General features: G+C 37.6%; 1 protein-coding gene across 1 annotated transcript in view; it reads left to right on the top strand.

Moving 5' to 3' along the window:
- CDK6 (cyclin dependent kinase 6) overlaps nucleotides 1-21675 on the top strand; it is a 258667-nt gene that overhangs the window by 1062 nt on the left and 235930 nt on the right. The window lies entirely within an intron of this gene.

Consider the following 21675-nt stretch of genomic DNA (forward strand, 5'->3'; position numbering starts at 1 on the left):
ACGTTTTTCATTTCACTCACTGGGGAATTTTCGAAAGATTCAAAGTGAGAACGTTTGTGGAGTGGACTGGTTGGCAGTTTGCTGTAATTTTACAGAAAATGCTTAGGGTTTCAAGAATTTTCAGCAGCCCAGTGGCTTGGCTGGGGCATCCCCACATTTTATCTGTGTGTGGTGTACATTAGCGATGGGGACGCTTGGAGAACTGTCGAAGGGACGCCAGAAGGCTTATTGCCCCGTTTGCTTAGTTAATTGACAAGACAGCTCGGTGCTAGCCTGTCCGGGAGACGTTGACATCTCTGGCCCGACCAATTTGGGGAAAAGAATGAATGTTTCTAGATTCTGAGTGACTTACCGTCCTGCATTGTTTTTGTTTGTTTGTTTTCTGGAAGGATTGTGTAGGAGCCCGGGACTTCTTTAGCAAGTCTCCCAGCTGGTAATTCTGTGGATGACAATGTTAATAACTTCATCCAGATAGCAGTAGATGTAGGGGGAAATTTCCTAATTGGGGGGATCCCCTCGTTGTCTCTTGTAACCCCGATTACTTGAAGTCTGCAAGCCAAGTCTGGACAAGCATTTGTCCCCGGTTTAGGAACATTTCCTAGTCGGGTAATAGGTTGGACTGGACATAGCATGGAATCCTAGTTTTAGAGCTGGGAGGGCTTGCAGAAACAGCCAGAGTTTAAGAGGTTTACTCTGTGAAAGCCACTGATCCTCCTATTTCAAATCTAGTACATTTCCCACTGCTTTGTTTCTTCAAGATGCCCCCTCCTCCCTAGCAATGCATTGTACTCTCCTGAAATTTCCCCTAAACTCTTTCCCTCCATCATACCCTACCTTGAATTGTAAAATTGCCTATTTTGGTCTGTCACCCCTTCTCTTCCCTCCCTCCCCCCTACTAGCTTCCTCGGTACAATCCTGTCATTTTCTTTTAATTAAAAAAGCTTCCTGAGGGCTCGGATTAAGGTTTTTTTTTTTCCTATTTAGATTGCAAACTCCCTGAGGGCAGGAACTGAGTCATTTTCTAACTGGGTCTCTAGCCTCTGTTTGACTCAGCTGTCTGACTTATAAGTGAATACTTACTGAATTAACCCAATTAACCCTCAAGCTATTAGTTTTGACTCTTGACCTTTTGGGGATTTTCTTGGCCTAGATACTGGAGGGGTTTGTCATTTCCTTTTCCTTCTCACTTTAAAGAGCGGAAGATAAGGCTATCAAAGTTAAGTGACTTGCCCAGGGTCATGAGGCTAGTAAGTGTCTGAGGTTTAAACTCAGGGTCTTCCTGACTCCAGGTCAGGATGCTCTATCCACTTGGCAACCTAGCTGCCCTGTTTACCTTCTGCTGTTGTGTATAGAAAATTCTAAAGTAGGTCTCCAAGCATAAACATTTGGTCCTATCACCCGTGCAAATTAGCTTGACTAATCAGCTCTCAGTTTCCTCGTCTGCAAAGTAAAAGATAGATGATCTGAAAGGTTCCTTCCAGTGCTAGAGTTCTACCCATGGGTAGATATCCTTTTTCAGAAATTTAAGTTCAGAACCTTACCCACCTGAAAGCCGTATCTACTGTCAGTATAATCCAAATACCAGAAAATTCTTTCTCCTTCTGTCACTTTGAAGGGTTTCTGAAATGCTAATTCATAGCTATGAATTCCTCTCTAAGGAAAAAATATATCCCTTCTGGATAAAATTAGCATCTTTCAAGTCAAATCCCTTATAATAGAAATATGAAACCCAGTGGCCAAGAACAAACCTCTCTGGTCTACCTCACTGAAATCTCATCTCAAAAGACTCCTGGAAAACTTAATGAAAATCCCTTTAAAAAAAAAAAAAAAAAAAAAAAAAAGGTCATTTCCATTTAGGCAAGGCAATGTCCTTCTAGTAGTGAAAAGATGAAACCTGGCTGATAGACATAATCAAATTCATTTATTGACACTGCTATTTCCTAAGACCAAAAGGATGATGAAAAATGGATAAGTAATGTCAGAATTCGTTCTTTTTTAAAAAGTTTCATTCTAACCTAAATTTTGTAAGCTAATTGTCCTTGAAAACCTCTTTCCCCTTTCAATTCATCTTTACACAACAGTCATTTAGGAAACACATCTGATCTGGCCTTTTGCTAAATGCTGGGGTACCAAGGCAGAAATGATTCAGGCCTTCAGAGATCCTATCCATTTGGGAGATTGGGAGGGGGGGGTGAGGGAGCTTGTTTAGTAATTATCAAAATGAGAACATATGTGAGAGTTTCTTAGTGATTTTGGAATTTCCCTACTGTGTGGTTGACATTGTTCACTCTGCCACCATCTTGTACCCTTAGTAAAGATTCATGGTTTCAAATTATAAAACAAAAAAGCCAATGGAGTTGTAGTTTTTCTCTCCACAACTGGTAAAAATATGTAGCTCGTTGATGTTCATCGCTTGGGAAAGGGGGATAGAGGGGGCGGCCCTGTTGTCTCCATGGCTACCTCAGCAACTTTCCCTGCTGGTCAGTTTATGGATCTGTGGATGATATTATGTAAATAAGAACTGCTAACTATGTCTGTAAGAATTCAAACAATTTAAGATGAGTCATCAAAGCAGAGACCCAAGAATGACCTTTGAAATACCAAATCCCATATTCTTCCTGGGAATCCAAGTGTCTACACAATCTTTATGAGGAAGTTTCGAGTTATCTCCCTATATCCTGCATGATCTGTGTGTTATTTGTCATAGCAATAAGGCCAGGGAAGGGATAGTTCTAGTTTAAAGGGTGCAGTAAGGAAAAAAGAAATAAACCAAAGAAACTTTTGTAAGATATGCTGTCTGGTATAACTATTGCAAAGATCATTGTATTTGAGAAGATGAGGAGGAAAGCCGTTGATCAAGAAGGAGGGGATATCTTAAGAAGATGAAATCTGATTAAAAGGCTGCATGTTTCTGGGTTTTATCTTACCTCTAATTAAAAAAAAAAAAAAACCTCCACTATTTTCCTATATTCTTTTTTCTTTCATTTACATTGAAATTACTGAATGGAACCTCAAGAGGGAGAGTGTTTTAGCAATTGTACTGTTTGGAACATACTTCATTTCAGTTATTACTTCTCCCCTCCCCCCCAAAAAAAAAACCCCAAAACCTAAAACAGCAGTAATTCTGTAATACTTAAAAAAGGAGAAACACTCACCATAGAATTTGATTGATTGATCTTTAGCTACTTTCCCACCCACTCTGTACTAGGCAGTGTGCTGAGCTCAGAGGGCAAATACCCAGTGGTTTTCTTTTGGTATCCCCTACCATATAGATATCCTATTTGAAGTGGATAATTACATAGATGTATTTAAAGTGCTATTCTTCCTGTAAAGAAGTGATTCTATGAAACCCCCATGAGGTAAAAGGAAGGGGGGATACAGTGAGGACTTTGAATTGTTTTTCTAATGTCAGGTGATGGATGTATGCTGAGTTATCTCATAGATTTTTGGAATTGGTGGCTGGGTCCTTAGGTTATCCTGGCTATGCTAGAACAAGTCTCAGGATGCTCTTATGTGTAGTTTCTGGTGGACATTCATCTGAATTAAAAACAAAGGCAACTGCTATTCGAGGAGATTAGGTGGAACCCTTGAGTCTGTTAGAAATTTCCCAGTAAATCCCTTAGTTGGCAAGATATCTATCTACTTCTGAATTACAACAACAACAACAACACTGCAGGATTTGGCATCCGGTTTTTCAGAAAAGAATCTTTCTCAGAGTCAGACAGCCTAAATGTTGATAGCATCCTATCACTCCTCAACTTAGCTTTTTCCTGACTCTTTCCATTTCTACTCTTTTTCTCTTGGTAGTAGTGATGGTGGTATTTTTTCCTGCCTTGCTTTGGGTCCATCCTTGGAAGCCATGGACATTGTTCAACCTTATTGCATGTCCAAGGCGTTAGAAATTAATGACTGGGAGTCATCGAGGAAAAAAATCAAGAAAAATTATACTATCCCTCATCCCACACACACACACCTCCCCCTAGGGGGTTCTGCTAGAACCTGGTTCAAAGACTCATGATTTTTTGTTACATAGTTCAGGCCCTTATCACCTCTCTCTTGGCCTATTTCAATAGTCTGCTAATTGGTACCCTGCCTCTAGTTTCTCCCCTTTCCAATCCATCTTCCTCACAGCTTGAAGACTGATGTTCCTAAATCAGAGGTCTGACCATGTCATTCCCCTGCTCAATAAACTACAGGGGCTCCCTATTAATTCTAGGAAGAAATGCAAATTCCTTTGCCATTTAAAGCCCTTGACAGCCTAGCCTCAACCTACTTTTCTAGCCTTAGTATATATTAGTCTATCATACACTCTATGGTCCCACTAAATTCAACTTTTTTCTTTAGTTGTATTTTTATTCCCAGCAAGTAGCTTAATAGTTCACACAGAATAGGTACTTAATAAATGTTTACTTTTCTGACTGATTGAGGAGACCAATCTAATCTGCCTGCTTTTATAGTTTTTGACCCATCTCCTCTTCATTTCTAACTCCCAGATTTCCTAGCTCAAACATGACCTTCTCTAAAAGTCTTTATTCATCCTAGCCCCCCAGCTGCTAGTGACATCCCTATCCCCAAAAAAATTACCTTGTAGTCATTTTATATATATTTTGTTTCAAGTTATATGTAAACACGTTGTGTCCTCCAATAGAATGTAAACTTCTCCAGGGCAATGACTGCTATATATACCATGCTTAATAGATGTATGTACAATATAGTTGGAAGATAAGACAGAACTTTGGTTGATTACATAGAATCTATGTCAATTCAGAGATGCATAATATACCAGCATTTTTAAAGTATACTTATATACTTTTATCCTGTAAAATAAGGAGTATTAGTATGGAGAGCTCCATTTCATAGATGAGGAAACCTAAGCTAAGAAGTTATATCTTGTCCACTCATGATAATAATAGCTAGCTATTCACATATAAAAATAATAATAGCACTTCTAGCAGTTCAAGGTTTATAAGGCACTTTTGTAAATATTGTCTCATTTTTGATCCTCACAATAACCCTGGGAAGTAGTGCTATTATTTTTTCCATTTGAAATTGAGGAAGAAATTGAGTCAGAGGTTATATGACTTGCTCAGGATCACATAGCTGATAAGTGTCTACTGTTTAATTTGAACTCAGTTCCTGACTTCAGGCCCCAGACTTTCAGTATTCACTTCTCCATGTAGTTGCCTTCTCTCATGAGTGTTAGGTAGAATTTGAAACCAAGTTTTCAATTCCAGTTCCAAGGGATTCTTCCTGCTATATTACTTCTTAGGGAAATGCCTTCAATTCTGTTGTGTATTTTGATCAGGGACTATGATTTCATTGGGAGCACTGTAAAACTTAAGTGATCGGGGGTGTGTGTGTGTGTGAGAGAGAGAGAGAGAGAGAGAGAGAGAGAGAGAGAGAGAGAGAGAGAGAGATTGGATAAAGGGGGAGAAGAGGGAAAGAGAAAGAGAGAGTATTTTCATAATTACAGACTCCATTCAGAATTGGTAAAGCTTGAAACATTAAGTAAGGGTTGGTGATGTGAATTGTGGAACACAAGAAACAAATTAATTTGTTTATAAGCATTTTTTATGGAGAATTCTGGATTTAATTTTGATACTTTTTAAAAAAAAAATTATGTGGTCCTATGGTATTTTTCTGTCCGGTAGCCATCCTTGCCACCCATGTCATGATGCTCTTGAGCAATTAAGAGGAAGGAGTGTCTAGGAACTCCTCATTGCGAAGGTTCTTTCTCAGACCGATGAGTCACATTTACATGGTTCGATCACAGAGTCTCAGGAGGGAACCCATTCAATTTCGGTGCCCCTTGAAGAAGATTCCTCTCTGCATTGTCCCCTTATCAATCTATGCTTAAAACGCCAGAGGTGGGGGAGATACCGCCTCCAAAGGCAGTCTATTCTACTCTGAGCAGGAACAGATTCACCATCGAGACACCCTCTACCCTACTGCCCATTGCTCTTCACCCTCTCTTGGAGTCAAGCAAAACAGGTCATTTCACTCTTCCATGTGACAACTAACTTTTCAGATTCTTGGTCAGGGATTATGTACCTCATTCAGTCTTCTCATCCCCAGGCTGAAAACCCAATTCTTTCTTCCAGTCTTCAGGTAACCGATTCTGGGCATCTTGTTACTTGGATTACCTTCCTCTGGATATCCCCAGCTTGTCCGAAACTTTCCTAAAAGAGAACACATCCCCCCATGAAACATTGTACAACCCACGTGCCCCGACTAGAGGCTCCACTATGACAGATGGGGAAAATAAGGCTATGTATTTAAACAAAACTAATTTTCTTTGGAGTACTGTTGCCTTTCTTGGTTCTTTTAAATATTACATATCCAACAACCACTTGATTCCTTTGTAACTGAATGGAGAAGCCAGTTTTCCTTGATTTTGTCCATGAGTATTTCAAAGTCCTTGGCTGTTTTTTCAGTCAGACTTAACAGCCCTTCTTTTGTGACCAGTTCACTCTCCATAAGTGTCAGTTGTTATATTCACATATATATATTCTCTCTCTCTCTCTCTGACTGACTCTCTCTTTCTTTTCTCTCTGTCTCCCTCTCTCCCTCTATCTGTCTTTTTCTCTGTGTGTGTCTATCTCTCTCTTTTTCTCCCCCCACCCCAATCAGAGTTATCTGCTTGCTGAGCATATGCAAAGGAATCCTGCTTCCTCACTGGCTACCAGTGTGACAATGGGCAAGGTAAACTCTGGGGATTTGCTTTTTTCATTCATGGTAGGTAGACCTAGGTCACCTCTCCAGCTTTCTTATTAATCTTTGAATTTGGCACATTAGATATTGACTTAATTGACATATTATGCTTAGAACCAGATAAGGCAGCCAATTAGCAACAACCAATGGGTAGCCTGCTTGTGGTATCTCCCATGACAAGCAAACCAGAAGAGTCCCAGAACATTAAGTGGACTCCCCCTCCCCTAGCAGAATTTATGGGAAGAAGTAGAAGAGTCTCCCAGGATGGGCAAACTTGGTGGATGTAGTCTGCCACACCGAATGTCACATTGCCCACACCGATGTCATATAGCCTCAATGGAGAAAAGGGGAGAGAGAGGGAAAAAACTTCAGTTATTTGGAAATTTCCCTTCTAGAGGGATGAGCTGTCAGACAGGAGGGCATATAAGAAAGATGTACATAGAAGACAACAAAGAACCAAATTTATAAATGTCCAGTACTTCAGAATGAATTCTGGACCAATTTTCCCCAGGATGAGATGAGAAGATAGTAGATGGAGGAGAAAAAGGTTGTCTAATCCCTCCCTCAGGACCACAGAAGGTTTCTAAGTTAGTCACCTAAGACCAGTCAAAATGGAAAGAAAATGTAGACTCACACACACAAATTTTGATAGTTAGAGAAATGGTTTAGAGTTAAAAAAAAAAAAAAAAAAAAAAAAAAAAGATCAAGAGGGAGCAGAGAAATCCCAGGGGGCAGAGTCAAATCAAGATTCTCATCAAATAAGATCTTCAATAATAATAGTTAGTGCTGATAAAACATTTCAAGGTTTGCAAAACACATATAGTTTACTTATTAGATCTTCAATCCAGTCCTGTGAATTTCCTAATTTTAAAGATGAGGAAACTGAGAGAAATTAAATGACTGTCCAAGGGTCATACAACTATCCACTGTGCCACCTTGCTGCCTCTGATTTTGTAATTTGTAACAATTAAGCATTTGAACAGATGTGGTTATATTTTCATTAGAATTTTCAATCACTTACTGTTAGAAAGGGGAGGGGAATACCCCAAACAGCTTAATGAGTATTGTACAAAGGGAAATTCCAGTTTTCTTCAAAGTATTCCGTGATATATCATGTAACAACATCAATATAGAAGGAAACCCTGCTTCCCTCTGGGAAATCTTGAACATTAATCAGTGTGAAGAAATCCGGGGGATCATGTATTATTCTGTAGAACTGAAGCTTCATTTTGGTATTCTTAATGGCTAGTGAATCCTTCTGAAGAAGTAGATATGTTTGAACTGTGGCTATACAACACCCTCATTGGGACAAGTCCCAGTTAAAACAAGAATTTGATTCTTCCCACCCACCTACCACTTTCCAGTTTTTCAATACTCAGTATGTGAGAGGTATCTCTTTCTTGTGTTCTCTGAGTGTTCCTTGAAAAATTTCTAATTATCAAGGCTATTTAGTAAATATTTTGACAAATGTTGTATTCCTCCCTTTCCTTGTTCCTGCAAAAGAATTTGATAATGCTGGATTTTTGACATTTCAGTTTCATCCTTTCCCTCTGTTATTATAAACATAGAATTACTAGAATTTCTTTGTGGGATCAAGGAGAAAATGGTCAGTAAGTGGGGAAATTCTCATGTAAACATGGATGTATTCTTTGATACTCTTCTTTGTTTAAGTCATGAGTAAATGAATGTGGAGGAACGGGAAGTTGTTTTTGTATAAATAGATTATATGTCATGATTTTAATATGACTTTAAGAATCTTTTTTTTTTTTTAAGTGGAAAAAGTCCTGAGGAATTAAATTCTTCTCTTGGTTCTGATACCCAATGAGTGACTGTGAGCCTCAGTTTGCTCATCTTTTAAATGAGGACATTGAGAGTAATCCTGACAATTCAATCTTTGATCTTTGTGCTTTTTTTTTTTTTTTTTTTTTTGTGGTCAGAGAATTCAGCTTTAGTGGGATGTAAAGTAAGTGGACTTGGACTTCTTGAGTAGGAGATGAGTTTTTTTAATATGATATGCAGAAACTAAACTGGTTAGATACTGACACAGCATTAATGTGGGTGCTAGGCTATTTTGGAAGAGAAAAAGAAATATGTGTAGATAAAGAATAGGGCTTGCCAGAAGTAAATGACATAGCAGGGTCAGGAAATGCCTGTGTGTAAAACTGGGAGCATTCCTTGCTGAAATATCTATAAAAATGATTATGATTACAGCATATAATTCAGTTTTATAATGTAGTTGTTTCAGAGCTTAATTTCTTTTTGTGATATAAATAACTGGCTAAATAATATTGAATCTGTTTTCTTTACTTAGAGGAAATGTGCAAAATCAAATATTTTTCATTTAAGTCAAATGATTTAAAGCAAATTTAGATATTTCATAGCACAGTTTTGCAAGTAGCCCATTTAAAAAAAATAATTATAGCTTTTTATTGACAGAACCCATGCCTGGATAATTTTTTACAACATTATCTCTTACACTCACTTCTGTTCCGACTTTTTCCCTCCCTCCCTCCACTCTCTTCCCCAAGCAGTCCTATACATGTTAAACATGTCACAGTATATCCTAGGTACAGTATATATGTGCAAAACCGAACAGTTTTCTTGTTGCACAGGAAGAATTGGATTCAGAAGATAAAAATAACCCAGGAAGAAAAACAAAAATGCAAGCAGTTTATATTCATTTCCCAGTGTTCTTTCTTTGGGTGTAGCTGCTTCTGTCCATCCTTGATCAATTGAAACTGAATTAGCTCTCTTTATCAAAGAGATCCACTTCCATCAGAATACATCCTCAAACAGTATCAATGTTGAGGTATATAATGATCTCCTGGTTCTGCTCATTTCACTCAGCATCAGTTCATGTAGGTCTCTCCAAGCCTCTCTGTATTCATCCTGCTGGTCATTTCTTACAGAACAATAATATTCCATAACATTCATATACCACAATTTACCCAGCCATTCTCCAATTGATGGGCATCCATTCATTTTCCAGCTTCTAGTCACTACAAACAAGGCTGCCACAAACATTTTCAGTCCATATTTTTTCAGCAATTGGGAGTTTTCAGGACTATCCTTCCCCAAGTGCTGGCAAGTATATTTGATGGATTATGTCCTTCTATTGCCTATTGGGGTTTATTGATAAGGATTATAATAATAAAGAGAAATAGTCCCTTTTAAAAATGATTATTAGCCAACATCATAGGATATCTTCCCCCAAATTGCTTACATATGGGGATTACTAATGTTTAAGAAAAATAGTAACCAAATTTCTCCAGATACTTAATAGATAAAAAACTGTGAGCAAGTCATTTCTGGTTGCCTCATTCATCTCATCAGTAAAATGGGGATAATAATACTTATTTCCAAAGCTGACTGAGGCTTGAATGAGATTAAATTTGTAAAGTGTTCGCCAATGCATAATGCATAGTGGGCATTAAATGCTAGTTGTCATTACTATATCATCATTACTATTTCTGTTTCTTTAGTTTTCTAGTCACAGGAAGCCCATGGAGAACATTGTTACCCACCATGTATGAAAAACAAGACTCGGGGATTTTTAAAAAATAGCTTGGACAAAAGATCCTAATATGAGTGGTACAGGATAGAATAAGTCAAGGAACTGGGATGTAAGGGGACATTTGGTAAAGTTCCCTTCAGTAAAGGTCTATTAAGTACCTACTGTGTGCTGGGCACTGTGCTAAGCACTGGGGAAACAAGAAGAAGAAAGGGTCCCCTCCCTTAAGGAGCTTACTCTCACCAGGGTGAAAGAAAAGAGTGCTCAGATAGAAGTGTCCTGCAGGAGTCGATACCTGACTTGGGTCTTGAAGGAAGAAGACTTCAAATGGAAGAGCCCAACATCTTACATGAATTTTGTTGTTGTTCACTCTTAGTGACCTCATTTGGAACTTTCTTGGCAAAGATACTGGAGTGTTTTGTCATTTCCTTTTCCAGTTCATTTTATAGATAAGGAAACTGAGGCACGGAGTCTTCCATGCACTGGGGAAGAAGAAAGGGCCCTCAGAAGACTTTTTTTGAATCCTAGATTTTCTGTTTAACACCCATGTGACTTTAGGCAAAGCCACCCGATTTTCTTGGTCTCCATTTCCTTGTCTGTAAATGGAAGGGATTGGGCTAGATGCTTTTTCTGTCCTAAACCCTGTAGTCCATTCCAGTGGCCAGCCCTCTGGCAGTGAGCCTGGCCAAACTTGATGAGGCAATTGCTCAGTCTTGGTTTCTTGAAGCCTTTCCAGCTTGGGGTGAACCTCCTAGACCATGCATTTTGTTGGCTTCCCTGGGGTCACCTTAATACCTCTGGAGGACTAAAATGAAGCTTTGCCAAATGTTCTTTACCTAAAATCCTCACTATGCAGAGTTTTGGGGATAGCCTGTCATTTCCGTAATTAGCTTAGTGATTTAAGCATACATTTTGTTTTTTATGTCAAGCTTCTCATTTTCATTGAGGTCTTGATCTTGTAGGATTGTTCCAAACTCAGTGACTCCAGTAGGAGTTTTTTTGTTTGTTTGTTTGTTTGTTTGTATCCTTTGACTGTCTTCTGCACTCTATGGATCCTTTCTCAGAATTATGTTTTTAAATTCATAAAATAATAAAATTGTAATACATAAGATTTTAATTATTTTGAAATGCAGGGTTTTTCGGGGTTTTTGTTTTTTGTTTTTAAATACACAGGCCTCAGCTTAAGAACTCCTTTTAGAATGAAATATGGTCTCTAGTTGAGAGGCAGGATAGTATAGTAGGTGTAGCCGTGGACTTGGAGTCAGGTAGTCTTGGGTTCGAATTCTATCTCAGTCATTAACTAGATCATCTTGGGCAAGCCACTCAACAACTTTGTTTGCCTCTATTTCTTCATCTGTAAAATGGGATAATAATAGCATCTATCTTCAAAGGTGATTGTGAGGATGAAATGAAATAATTGGGTTTTTGTCCCTACTTAATAGTATTTTTCTCCCAATTACATGTAAAGGCAGTTTTCAGCATTCATCTTTGTAGAATTTTGAACTCCAAATTTTTTCTTCTCCCTTCTTTCCTTCCTTTAGACGGCAAGCAATTTGATAAATGTTATGCAGATACAATCATGTTAAACATATGAAAGAATAACTGTAAAGCATTTAGCACAATACCTGCTACATAATAAATGCTATAGAAATGTTAGCTATTCCAGAAAGAGGGAACAATGGGGGCAATAGTACCAAAAAAAAAAAAAAAAGTTAGGATGTATCTAGGGAATATTTTGGGTGACGTTTAAGAACACATAGAGAAAGATGGGAGGATGCTGTTTTGATGAAGATTTTTTGAGAGACTCAAATATTGGTCGAGAAGAGTACAAACTTCATTCTAGTAGGCAGAGAAGTGCCATTAGTGGATTTGTCTATAAGGAAGATTATCTGTAGACAGGTATGAAGGATGGATTGAGGGGAGAGGCTCAAGGAGGGAGAATGAACGCAGAAGACAGAGGTGGGAGGAGGAAAAAAGGAGGAGACAAGTGCAAGAAATGTTGCCCAGATTAAATCTAAGAACTTGGTAAATGATTGAATATGAGAGATTGGGTAGAAATAAGAATCATATATAAAGGTATGATTTTGAACATGGCAAATCAGGTAAATGGTGGTATTATTAATAAAAATAGTAACGTATGAAAGAAGAGTTGGTTTTTTTGTTTTTAAGAAATAAGAAAATATACTGAACTTGAGATATGTGGAGCCTGAGATGCTGGGGGGACATGCAATTGCAAATATGGATTTCAGAAGGGAAGGGAAGGTCAAAATTGAAGATAGAGATTTTCATTATTGATCAGAGAAATGCAAATTAAGACAACTCTGAGATACCACTACACACCTGTCAGATTGGCTAAAATGACAGGAAAAAATAATGATGAATGTTGGAGGGGATGCGGGAAAACTGGGACACTGATGCATTGTTGGTGGAGTTGTGAACGAATCCAACCATTCTGGAGAGCAATCTGGAATTATGCCCAAAAAGTTATCAAATTGTGCATACCCTTTGATCCAGCAGTGTTTCTATTGGGCCTATATCCCAAAGAAATACTAAAGAAGGGAAAGGGACCTGTATGTGCCAAAATGTTTGTAGCAGCCCTGTTTGTAGTGGCTAGAAACTGGAAAATGAATGGATGCCCATTAATTGGAGAATGGCTGGGTAAATTGTGGTATATGAATGTTATAGAATATTATTGTTCTGTAAGAAATGACCAGCAGGATGAATACAGAGAGGACTGGCGAGACTTACATGAACTGATGCTAAGTGAAATGAGCAGAACCAGGAGATCATTATACACTTCGACAACGATATTGTATGAGGACATATTTTGATGGAAGTGGATTTCTTTGACAAAGACACCTGAGTTTCAATTGATAAATGATGGACAGAAGCAGCTACACCCAAAGAAAGAACACTGGGAAACGAATGTGAACTATCTGCATTTTTGTTTTTCTCCCCGGGTTATTTTTACCTTCTGAATCCAATTCTCCCTGTGCAACAAGAGAACTGTTCGGTTCTGCAAACATATATTGTATCTAGGATATACTGCAACATATCTAACATATATAGGACTGCTTGCCATCCAGGGGAGGGGATGGAGGGAGGGAGGGGAAAAATAGGAACAGAAACGAGTGCAAGGGATAATGTTGTAAAAAAATTACCCAGGCATGGATTCTGTCAATATAAAGTAATTATGAAATAAAAATAAAAATAAATAAATAAATAAATAAAACAAAACAAAACAAAAAAAAGAAGATAGAGATTTTTATGTTATTTTTTCAAAGTCATTAAAGTTGTGCTAATGACTAAGATTTTTAAGGAGAAAAGTAGGAGAGAGAATGGTACAGAGGAAGATAAGTCAGTGAAAGAAAAAAGAAAGCTATTTCAGAGTTGGGAAAAAACGAGGAAAATATGGTATCTTAGAAACTATTGGGAAGAGTGTTAAGTAGAATGAAGTCAGATTCTTTAAAGAGGTCAAGGGGAATGAGGACTAAAAAGAAAGCCCTTTGCATTGATCTAAGACATATTGAGGACCTTTTAGAGAGAAAATTTTAGGGGAACAGAGGGGGTAGAATCCAGATGGCAACAATTATGCTAGAATTACATATCTTGAACTACATAGGAATGGTGTTTAAAAGTATAAATGAATTTCAAATTTTCTGCCCAACTCAAGTATGTATCTGATTGATTATGGTATAGCATATACAGGATAGGAGATTTTCAACAAGATGCCTTGGCAAATGTTCCTTGGCAATTAGAATTCCAAAAGACATCCGCACAAAGTAATAACAGCAATTTCTACGCTAATATTTCAAGGATCTATTACTTTGGCCAATATCCAGACTCCCTCCTCTGACATAGATTGCATCGCCTTCAAAACTTGCAATTTGATGGAATTTGCTAGCGATTGTAGCCAAAATAGTCATCACCCTGTGGTCAGACCAGTGAGACTCTTTGAATTTAGACTAGTCCTAAAATCATATGTAGAGAGCTTAAATACCTAAGAGGTTATTTGATCCAAGCCACTCATTTTATTGATGAAAGAGCTGAGGCCCAGAGACCATTAAACAATTTCCCAAAGTCACAGGACTAAGGGAATTGAATACAGGTCTTCCACATCCAAATTCATCATTGTTTATACTGGGTGACAGACTTAACACTGTTTCAGGTTGATAGAACTTGTTTGCACTCTACTGACATCACCTTTTTCAGAACCCAGTGTCATCTCCATTAGGATTTTTTTCCCTTTTCACTCAGAAATTAATGATTCATTGCTATCAAGAATTCCTTCTACCAGCACCTGCTCTGCAGTTTATAAAGTCTGAGTTACCTAAAGTCACCGAGAGGTTAATTTATTTGTTGCTCCCCTCAAGTCAGTGACAAGCTCTCTACCACTCAGTAAACTCTAGTAGTTTCCAGTTGCCTCGAGGACCTCTAAGATGAATTACAAAATGCTCTGTTTGGCATTCAAAGCCCATCATAACCCAGCCCCTTCTACCTTCCCAGTCTTATCTTATTCTCCATCATGCACTCTACTCTTTGATCCATGACACTGGTTCTGAGCTGTTTCTCAAGCAAGACATTCTGTCCCTTGACTTTGGTCATTTTCTCTGGCTATCCCTGGAATGCTATCCCTCCTCATCTCCTTGTGACTTCCTAGGCTTCCTTCAAGTAGTAGATAAAATACCCCTTTCCACAGGAAGTCTTTCTTATCCTCCTTAAAATCCAGTCTTAACTTCCATTGATTATTTCCAAATTATCATTGAATATATACCTGGCTTTTCTGTAATTATTTGAATGTTATCTCCCCTGTTATAATGTGAGTTCCTTTGACGGCAGAGATTGTTATTGGCCTTTCTCTTCCCATAACTTAGCCCAAGGTCTGGCACATAGTAGGTGCTTAAAAATTTTTATTGACTGAATATATATTTTTCTTTTAAAAAAATTTCAGTACCATTTTATTTTTCTAGTTACATGTAAAGATAATTTTCAACATTCATTTTTCTAAGATCCTGAGTTCCAAATTTTTTTCTCTCTCCCTCCCTTACCTTCCCCCTCCCCAAGACAGCAAGCAATGTGATATAGGTTATACAAATGCAATCATTTCAAACGTATTTCCAGAATACATTTTTCTATAAGCATATAATAGGTATTTTTTTAAATGGTTGTTTGTATCACCTCATAAATAGATAACAAAGTGTAAATTTTGTGTGGGATACAGAGAAGATACTGAAACAGGAGCCAGAGGCCCTTGGTTGAAATCTCAATTCCATTGCTGACAGCCACTGTGCTCTTGGGATAGTTTTTTAATTTTCTGTCTTAAAAACAAGAGGATTGTATTAGAGAATCTGAATTCCCTTCTAGCCTTAAGATTCTGATGCTTTCTTTAACCTTCATTAAAGACCTCACCTCTATGACCCAGTCATTATTCTTTATGAGCTCATTAACTAGGTTGGGTAGATGGAGAAGGTATCCTAATCTATTCCCCTCCTTCCCATGAGTTTTTGTTGTAGACTCTTCATACCCACCACATGCCTCTCTCCTTTGCCTTCTGTGTAATACTGATTCTTGATTTTGTATTTATCTAGAACTCAAACAAAGAACAAAATATTAGGTGACATGAAAAAAAAATTTAGGAGGGGAGGTTAAAATGACTATATGAATTATGATTCTTTTCATAATGGTTGCTTAAAACAATTTTGTTTTAATATCCCATTTTTTGTTTTATTTTCATTACTTTTTGACCAGCTCCATGGAAATGTTTGCATAGAAGACCAGAATGACAAATAGTAACCTTATTAAATCACATGTCAGAGAGGAGAATCTCATTCAAGTTTTACATCCTGTTTCTCATCTTTCAGATTTGATCAAGAGATCTCTTTTTATGTCATTTGGCTTGGGAGGTCTGCCTGTAGAGACCTAGCTGGGGTTTTCATGACCTACTCACTGTTGTTTATGTTGGGCTTTGCCAGGTAAGGGAATAGGCCATGTCCAGGACTTTCCAAAATATTGGGGCTAAATGGAAAGTTGTTCAGTCATTTTCAATTGTGTCTGACTCTTCATAGCCCCATTTGAGTTTTCTTGGCAAAGATATTGCAGTGGTTCTCCATTTTCTCCTCTATTTTATTTGTCAGATGAGGAAACTGAGGCAAACAGAATTAAGTGAGTTGTTTAGAGTCACACAGCTAGTAAGTGTCTGAGGCCAGATTTGAAGTCAGGAAGATGAGTCTTCTCTGACTCCATGTCTGACAGTCTATTCACAGGGCACTTAGCTGTCCAATATAGGAAGGTTAGGATTGAAAACAAGAGTCTCCTTATATACATTATATACAGGTTTTTAATTATTTTGAATAAACGACTCCTTTTGTTCAGACTCAGGCTGTGTACCATGAGACTTACAATGGCATTGACTGCAAGCAGTGATTGAGAACATGAAGGGAAAGCTCATGGAACCTTGAGAGTTGAGATTGAGAAGGGATTTAGAGTTTATTTTCAGGCAGCTGGATGGAGAGGTGGGTTCCTTTCACTTCCTAAAATCTGGAACATATCTGAGAAGGCACTGAGAGGGGCTTGCATTTCCAAGTCTTCCTTGGGAATTTTGCCCTTTCATTCCATTTTCTATGATGGCCTTCGAACTGAGAAAGGAAGTCTCAGGGCCCCAGGCTGAAACCATTGAAAAGTTCTCTCCCCAGCAGTGAAAGCACTTCTATTTTAGGGAACAGCGGTCTCTAGTGAATTCTCTTTCCTCTTTTGCTTCCTTGTAATATTAAAGTTATGTCACTGTTTTCTGTGTCATAGAACTCCCAGTGGTTGGCATAAAGCAATTAATTTTCATATGACTTTTCAGTCTTTAAAAAAAAATTATGTAAAACTGGGGTTTAACTTACTCTCATATAGTTTTAAGAAGAAACAGCAAATCCCAGCTGAAATGGTATATAAAAAAGGACAAGATGATCTGTAAGAGGGCTCTTCTTAGGCTGCCATTCTGGTTATAATTCTGAAACCAAAGGGAAGGTGGGAGGTCTAGTATTTTGGAACTAGGTGCAGGTTTCCTATCCCTAAGGGAATGTCTATGTGGCTTCAGACCACTGGAGGTCTTTACATAGGCAGGAGAGTGGAAGTGAGGAAATGCTTTCCAACTATGTAATCTTTCAAAGGGATGACTAATCTTTATGGAATGGCTTTCCTTAGACCTCAGTTTAGAGCAGATTGATGGGAATAATCAGGAAGCCAAAGGATGGTTTGGAGCCTGGAAATAAAATAGAATCACATTTAGATGGATCCATAAGGGTTCTTAGAATTGTAGAATTAGAAGAGATCTTAGAGATGAACTAACTGGTCTATTTCTTCATTTTATAGATAGGGAGATGGAAATCTAAACCCTTCCAGGGATACCTCAAAAACCAGATCTTCTAATCCCAAATCCATTACTTTCTCCACTAAGCTAGTACGTTATTATTATTATATTAGTAGAAGATGAAGGCATAAATGGGTTTCATTTTTATATTTGTAATCGTGGCACCTTTCTCAGAGTCTAGCACATAGTTGGACCTTAATTCTTGCTTAATATTTGTTAATTGACTAATTGATTGGTCTATTCTAGCATATTTAGTCCTTATAAGGAACTATATATGTGGTAGCTAAGGGTGGAAATTACACAATAAAACAAGGGGACACTCATAAGTACACCACAAGGAAAGATGTGATACACTGTCAGTTATTAAGTAATATTTATTGTAATATGCCTTAATATGAGCCAACAAATTTAGTTATAGTGCCAATGATGGCAAGGTTATAAGTTCAGCCTCCAACTAGGCTTCCCTGCACTTTCATCAGTCTTCATTGGATCTGCCTCCAAATACATGCAAAGATAGCTTTCAGCATACATTTTTGTAAGACTGTGTTCCAAAATTTTCTCTCTATACCCCTTGCCTCCCACCTAAGACAGCAAATAATCTGATATAGGTTAAATATATATAATTTTAAAAACATATTTCCATATTTGATAGGTTGTGTAAGAAAAATCAGACCAAAAGGGAAAAAATCATGAGAAAGAAGAAAACAGTAATAATAGCAAAAAAGAAAAAAATACTATGCTTTGATCCATATTCCGCCTCCATAGTTTTCTCTCTGAATATATTTCTTTAACATATTCTAGGTACCAATGCAGCTCTTGTTGGGACTATTTCTTTTCTGCCTCTTGCTCTGTGATTGGCCCACCTTCTTTTATATCTCTTCCTATACATAAGTCCTTGTGAGTAAGATGATGCTGTCTAGTAAGGTGATGCTGTCTACTGTCAACTCACCATTGTCTTGTGGGTTACCAATATTTGAGTTGATGGGGAGTTTTTTGTGGGTTTTTTTTTGGGGGGGTAAATCACTGAGTTCCATATTTTGCAGGCATTGAGAATCACTGGGAGAAACTTTCTGTGCCAGGAAGCAATTGGGGATTATTGGAAGGATTCTACGATTTATCCTTTGTCTTCCTTTGAATTCTAAATCCAGTTCATTGTACCAGAACACCTGATAGCTAGGTAGTCTACCTTTGTAGCTATGTCAGAATCTAGACCAGTAAAAGAATAGGTTCCGTATTCAGGAAATCTACAAAGTCAAAATTATTTTCATAATAATATAAGATGTTTTAATTGCTAATATGTATCAGTCACTTTAAAGAGCATAAAAGGGATTCTAGGAACAATTAAGTTTGAGAACTACTGGGCTAGATAATAAGAATTCTACACCTTGGGTGGGTGGGTGTGTATCATCTACATTCTGTTTTGAATAATCTCATTGCAGATGCTTTAAGTGGTTCCAGGTCTTGATGTAGACACCGAAGTAATGTCTTTTGTAAAGAGAGGCATCTGGAACACTTCAACCATCCATAGGTCTCTGGTTCTCCTTTAAGTAGACTATCTTCTATAATAGTTGCAGATTACTTTGAGAACCATAAGCCCACCTGTTTTATGCTTTGTTTGTGATGTTCTGAAGATTCGCTGACAGCATCCTTCAAGGGATCTTATGTAGGAAATGCTGTATACAGGGGAAGTGCCATGTTGGGAGGAGGAGGGCCTTTAAGGCTGTCTTTTGGCCTTAAAAAAATCAACAAATAATAAACACAATGGGATCTTATATTCTCTACCCCTTTAAGTTAAATGTAAGACTCTCAAAATATGTCGTCTTAAGAAAACCTGCTTGTATCCTTCTTGTGAGACATTAATTAGGCAGTCATGAAGGACTTATTACTACTATTGCTATTTTTAATTAAAATATCACAATTTTTTATTAAATTTAATATCATTATTGTGTGTCAAGCACTGTGCTATATGTGGGAATATATTCAGATATTCAAATGAATTTGAGTTTTCCATTAATTCTAGCAGCTTCTTGGCTTGTCCTTCATAATCTGCTTAACTATAGTCTATGATCTCATCAGTTTGGGAGTTTTTCCAGAGATGCATTTCATATCCCATTCGTACCTGTCCGTCCCCTATGAGTGTTTTTCATGTCCTCTCATTAAGTCACTATGGGAGACCCATGTGTCATGCTGGAAGCCTTCCTTGATTTCTCCTGTACTGAGGGGTAAATGATTCGGGGGGGGGTGGTGGAATAGAAGCATCCCTGCCCTCAGGGAACTTAATTCAAGAATCTAGGTGACCCAGTGAATAGAGACCAGGTTGGAGTCGGGAAGAAAGCCTCGGAGACTAAGTTGTTATTGACTCTGGGCAACTCATTTAACGGTATTTGCCTCAATTTCCCCATGTATAAAATACTGGACAGAGAAATGACAAACCATTCCAATACTTTTGCTAAGAAAACCCCAAATGGAGTATAAAGAATTGGACGTGACTAAACAAGAACATTTGAATTGGTAAAGCAAAAAAAACCTCGCCTTACTGGGATCTCCTCCAAGAACATTTCCACCGTGTATATGAGAAAATCATTCTTTGGGGGAATATAAGGTATGCATATATATAAATGCATACAGGCACTAGCCCTTATAAAGATCAGGAAAGACCTTTTATAGCAAATGGAATTTGGAGGAACCTAGGGTTTCTAAGAGACAGGTGAAAAAGGAGTGCTTTTACAGATGGGAATAGTTGAAGCTGTTTTGTATGAGTAATAACAAGTGGGCTAGTTTGGTTGAAACATAGAATACATTTAAGTAAGGGAATATGTAATAAACCTTAAGAGGTAGGTTGGATTCAAGGGCATTGATTGCCCAAGAGAGCAGTGTCTGTATTATTCTGGAGGCAGAAGGGAGAGATTGTAGCTTTGTGAACAGGGGAATATGTTACTTTAACCGTTATGGGAAGTATGGATGAAAGAGGGGAGAAACTTAAAACAGATTTTTGCAGTATTATAGGCTCAAGAGATAAAGAGGGTCTGGACTAGAGTTGTGGCAGTGTCTGTGGAGAGAATTCAGATTAGAAGATTATTGATAATTCTCATAAAGATTTTCTAAGCTATTGATTAAATACTTGTAAAAATAGGAAAGTAATATTTTACTTATAGATTTTATGGCAATGAGAAATTGGACATATGAGGCAATAATTATTGATATCCTTTTGGTTCCTTTTTCCTTTTATAATAATATTTGAATATTTTCCATTATTTTTTCCGCCTTTCATCTCTCAAAGGTTGATGCCTCAGTGCCTTCCAAATTGTTTTCTCCAGTATAGATTTCTTTTTTGTGTACGTGGTTGAGTCCAGCTGCCCTTCCTGTTTTTGTATCTTTTAATGGCATTTATACTTATTCCTATGCCACTTACAAGGGACTTAGTTGTAAGGATCCAAATCGGGTGGTTCCGAAATTTGTTTGTCACAGTAATTTAGAAACATCTGTTTCATTTTTAAATTTGTCTTACCCTCCTTCTAATTTTACCTATTAAGAATCTTGACTTCACATTCTGAAAATTCCTTTATCTACCATTGTTCTTTGCTCTTTTGTGGGGTAGTATTTCTCATAGGATTATAACATTATTATCTTCAATGTTTTGAAAATTAATTTATGTTTTTTTAGTATGATATTGCCCTTGGCTGCCATGTCTTATGACTTGACAAAGAAATTGTTTGCTGATTGATAATGGTTTTGGGGCTGATTTTTGCCTCTTTGTTGTGGCATTTGATATACATTGATTAGACTCCTATGGGAAATCACAGTAGTCTGTCAGTGTCTTTTCCACTTACATTTTTCTATTTTTCATCGTTTGAATTGTTCAAATTTGAATAGCTAATTCTGTAGGGAAATCCAAAAGGCACACATTTACACCCCTAAACTTGCTTAGGTTTTCTGCAAAATGATGCTGTTGATTGCAAAGAATATGGTTTGAGAAAATGGAACTCTTTATGAAACCCATTACCAACCTTAGGGAAAAAGAAATCAAGGCTCATGCACTACTAATGAGGGGATGGCTTATAGAGAACATCTTTGTATTTGTATATCTTGACATGGA

This window comes from Antechinus flavipes, chromosome 5 (genome assembly GCF_016432865.1).
Source record: "Antechinus flavipes isolate AdamAnt ecotype Samford, QLD, Australia chromosome 5, AdamAnt_v2, whole genome shotgun sequence".
Lineage (NCBI taxonomy): Eukaryota > Metazoa > Chordata > Mammalia > Dasyuromorphia > Dasyuridae > Antechinus > Antechinus flavipes.